The 5,053-nt window shown below is 46.6% G+C and overlaps 1 non-coding gene across 1 annotated transcript; it reads right to left on the bottom strand.

Annotated features, from left to right (window-relative positions):
• Positions 1–3,373: 3,373 nt before the first annotated feature.
• TRNAS-GCU (transfer RNA serine (anticodon GCU)) lies at positions 3,374–3,455 on the bottom strand. The gene has a single exon. It is a non-coding gene; the product is annotated as a tRNA-Ser (tRNA).
• Positions 3,456–5,053: the final 1,598 nt, after the last annotated feature.

Genomic DNA, 5,053 nt, shown 5'->3' with positions numbered 1-5,053 from the left:
TATGACGTCACAAAGCTCTGCCCCCCCCCCCCCAAAAAGTAAAACATGCTTCAAATCGCTTTAAACTATTGTCATTGTAGTGCGTATTTAATGTGGCGCTGCACTCTGATGTTGTAGGAGGGGCTAGAAGGGAAGTTCCGAGTGAAGAACCTCCACAGGGGTTACGGACAATGTTGGCTGCCAAAACCAAAACAACAGCAGCGCTGTTAAACACTGGGGATGTCAGCAACTCGGTAAAAGAGACTAGTACCTGTCAAATAAGATGGTACAAATACGCGTAGTTCGGAGGCTTTGTTTGACTAATTTGCAGACAAGGGCCCCCTGCCCACGTTCACACCACGGCGGACATCTGTACAACACGGTGGGCTCACACTACACCCCAGGACGACCCCTTTGTCCCCACACCTCACACCTGAGCCTACGCATTCCCGAACACCGCACACACACACACAAGGCACGTGTTTAGCCTTAGCTGGCGTTCACCACCCACTGGTTGGGCTGCACTCACAAGAAAGCCGACTTCGAGGCGACGATCGACGTGGGCCCCAACCCCAGCCGGCCCTGCTGGCTCCTCGCCACGTCGGGGGCAGCCCTCGGGGGCAGCCGTCGGGGGCAGCCTCTGCCTGCAGCTCCTCTGCCCCGTCCCTGCTACCAGGTGTCCAAGCTGGGACGCTTGGAGGTTTTCAGGGACCGCAAATCTGTTCCCTGCCGGCTGGAGCTGGCTGAGGCCTTCCTCCATCCGCCCGCCGTTCTCCTTTGGTGGAGGGTGGGGGGGTCCCTATTTATAGGAAGCCGGTCGCACTAATGGTGATTGACGCTTTGTTTTCTGCAGGCGATTCTAATTTTCAATCACCTGCTTTCTTCATTACAGGTGGACCCCACCCTCCATTGAATTCTGCCTTGTCACTTCCACTGGTCTACAGTCGAACTCGACTGATTCTGGGTCACTGAGAATGAAAATGATGCTTAAAATTGTTGATTGCCTTTAGTTTTCAAGATATGCTACTGGGTCAGTGTATACGACCCTTGACTTGGGAATGCCGGAAGATAAGCGAGTTATAAAAGTAAGGGATCTCAATTTAAACCAGAAATTACTGGATCTCAATGAATAAATCTATTACACGGTTTGGACAGTACTTGCTTCTTGAGCAAAACAATGAATGATGCAATCTGAACCTGGTATTGCATCATACATTATGGATTATTCCTAGAAGTCATGGATGATGCAACCATAACTAGGCTTACATCCCTCTGCTGAACAAATTGCCCAATATCAGCTCTAGAAATCATGCAGTGTCGTGCTCTCTTATTTGTCAGTGTTTGATTTTGCAAAGGGACACATTTCTGTTTAGCCAAAGTGAGCAGAGATGTCTTGTACTTGTGTGAACAAAGCAGATCACTTCTGCTATGTGCGTGGTGAAGTGACGTTTGCGTCACAAAAGCGCAGTATAGCCACTATGGTTAAGAAAGCCTATCACCTTCATTTTGACTTGAAAATTGGAGATCAGGACAAGATGTGGGCCCCACACATATGCTGCAACACTTGTGCAACAAATCTTCGCCAGTGGTTGAACAGGAAAAGGAAATCTATGCCTGTTGCAGTGCCAATGATGTGGAGAGAGCCAACAGATCATATCAGCAATTGTTACTTCTGCCATGGCGCCTCCAGTTGGGAAATGTGTGTCAAAGAAGAAAAAATTAACCCGTAAAAACAAAGTTTTTCACTATAAATCCTTTATATGCGTGGCGGCTAGAGTCCTCTCGTCCTCTGGCTTGAGATGGCTGCCACCTATGGGTCAGATGATTGCATGGCACCATTAAGCAATTGGTAATTAAATATAATATTTTTGTCCTAAAAAGTGTCAAATTTTGGAAAAAAAATTTCACGAACATTAATTGTCACGCACAACGAGTCTGTGTGGAAAATGTCAGCTCGATTGGATCACGGGAAGTGGGTTAAAAAACGACCGAAAGATTTGCACGGTCCTAAGCAAGCAAGCGAACTTAATATAAAGGATTTAAAACATATTCGCCTGTGGAGGACGCGGGGATCGATCCCGCGACCTTTGGCATGGGAAGCGAGGGCGCTACCAACTGCGCTACTCCGCCAGGGCCTGTGGAGGTGTCACGCTCTGGGCTCCTACACTGTGATGTTCAGCCAAAGCCATAAATGAGTTATATTTGAATAAATGTAAAATAAAAAAAAATTTGCCTAAAAAGTGTAACATTTTTGAAAAAAATTTTCACGAACATTAATTGTCACGCACAACGAGTCTGTGTGGAAAATGTCAGCTCGATTGGATCACGGGAAGTGGGTTAAAAAACGACCGAAAGATTTGCACGGTCCTAAGCAAGCAAGCAAGTGAACTTAATATAAAGGATTTAAAATATATTCTCCTGTGGAGGACGCTGGGATCGATCCCGCGACATTTGGCATGGGAAGCGAGGGCGCTACCAACTGCGCTACTCCGCCAGGGCCTGTGGAGGTGTCACGCTCTGGACTCCTACACTGTGACGTTCAGCCAAAGCCATGAATGAGTTATATTTGAATAAATGTAAAATAAAAATAAAAATTCCCTAAAAAGTGTAACATTTTAAAAAAAAAAAGTTCACGAACATTAATTGTCACGCACAACGAGTCTGTGTGGAAAATGTCAGCTCGATTGGATCACGGGAAGTGGGTTAGAAAACGACCGAAAGATTTGCACGGTCGTAAGCAAGCAAGCGAACTTAATATAAAGGATTAAAAAAATATATTCGCCTGTGGAGGACGCGGGGATCGATCCCGTGACCTTTGGCATGGGAAGCGTGGGCGCTACCAACTGCGCTACTCCGCCAGGGCCTGTGGAAGCGTCACGCTCTGGGCTCCTACAATGTGACGTTCAGCCAAAGCCATGAATGAGTTCTATTTAAATAAATGTAAAAAAATATATATTCGCCTGTGGAGGACGCGGGGATCGATCCCGCGACCTCTGGCATGGGAAGCGAGGGTGCTACCAACTGCGCTACTCCACCACGGCCTGTGGAGGCGTCACGCTCTGGGCTCCTACACTGTGACGTTCAGCCAAAGCCATGAATGAGTTCTATTTGAATAAATGTAAAATACAATTTTTTTGCCTAAAAAGTGTAAATTTTTTGAAAAAAAATTTCACGAACATTAATTGTCACGCACAACGAGTCGGTGTGTAAAATGTCAGCTCGATTGGATCACGGGAAGTGGGTTTAAAAACGACCGTAAGATTTACACGGTCGTAAGCAAGCAAGCGGACTTAATATAAAGGATTTAATAAAGGATTTAAAAACGACCGAAAGATTTGCACGGTCGTAAGCGCGCAAGCAAGCAAACTTAATATAAAGGATTAAAAAAAAATCGCGACGAAGGTGGGATTCGAACCCACGCGTGCAGAGCACAATGGATTAGCAGTCCATCGCCTTAACCACTCGGCCACCTCGTCTCACGCACTCACACACGCAAGCACATACGCAAGCACATACAACCAGAACCAGTATGAAGACTTGCACGCACATACATACAAACAGATCCCCCCACACACACACACAATCATACCATAATTTTTCCCTAAACAGTGTAAAATTTTGGAAAAAAATTTTCTCACGAAAACTCATTGTCACGCACAACGAGTCTGTGTGCAAAATCTCAGCTCGATTGGATCACGGGAAGTGGGTTAAAAACGACCGAAAGATTTGCACGGTCGTAAGCAAGCAAGCGAACTTAATATAAAGAATTTAAAAAGTGGACTGTGCATTATTCAAACATTCCATCAGCGATACACCCAGTACCCCACGGAGGACTGCCAGTTCGTGATGCACCAGCATCATTCTCACTTGAGTCAGACGAGGAAGAGGATGCAACTTCTGGTCCTGAACCATCAAGGTCACGTGACCCAGATTTTATCCCATCCTCCTCCTCTGAACCACACCTCATAACACAAGGTGAACTGAAAGACCTTGTCAGGGATTTGGAACTACCCAAGAGCAAGGCAGAGCTGTAGGGCTCCAGGCTGCAGCAGTGGAATCTCCTGGCAGGTGATGTTAGGGTTTCCATGTTCCGTGACTGTCAAAAGCATCTTGTCCCATTCTTCTTCATGGAAGGTGATCTTGTAGCCTGCAACAACGTCGATGGTGTGATGGCAGCCCTCAACATCGTTCATGATTCAGATGAGTGGAGACTGTTCATTGATTCATCGAAGATGAGTCTTAAAGCTGTTTTGCTGCACAATGGAAATTGTGTGCCATCAATTCCAGTTGGTCATGCAGTCCATATGAAGGAAACCTATGACAACATGAAACAACTTTTGAGGTGCATAAACTATGACCAACATCAGTGGCAGCTTTGTGGCGACTTGAAGGTTGTTGCTCTCTTGCTTGGTCTGCAGACTGGATACACAAAGTACTGCTGATTTCTCTGCGAATGGGATAGTCGTGCGAGAGATTCCCCACGACATCAAGATAGATTGGCCACTCCGACAGTCATTGGAGCCTGGGAGGAGACGTGTTCAGCATCCACCACTTGTTGAATCAAGTAAGATTTTGTTACCACCCTTCCACATCCAGCTGGGTCTGATGAAGAACTGTGTCAAAGCCATGGACAAACCACAAGCAGCTTTCAAGTACCTCCGTGGGGAATGTCCAAGGTTGAGTGAAGCTCAGATGAAGGAACTTGTCTTTGTTGGTCCTCAGATTCGTGAACTCCTCTGAGATGATGCATTTGACAGTGCACTGCGTGGCAAGGAAAAGACGGCATGGAAAGCCTTCCAGTTAGTGGCAACACATTTTCTCGGCAACACATTTTCTCGGATACAACTACAGGGAGTTGGTGGAAAACCTCCTCAAGGCATTCAAAAGCTTTGGTTGCAACATGTCACCAAAGGTGCATTGTTTGCACTCTCATCGAGATGTTTTCCCTCCGAACTGCGGAGCAGCGAGCGATGAGGATGGCGAGCGATGTCACGAGGACATTGCGACAGTGGAGAAACGCTCTCCGGGCAAATGAAGTCAATCAATGCTTGCAGACTATGGCTGGACAGTGACA

This window comes from Lampetra fluviatilis, chromosome 62 (genome assembly GCF_964198595.1).
Source record: "Lampetra fluviatilis chromosome 62, kcLamFluv1.1, whole genome shotgun sequence".
Classification (NCBI taxonomy): Eukaryota; Metazoa; Chordata; class Hyperoartia; order Petromyzontiformes; family Petromyzontidae; genus Lampetra; species Lampetra fluviatilis.
This window is presented reverse-complemented; position numbering and strand designations above follow the sequence as displayed.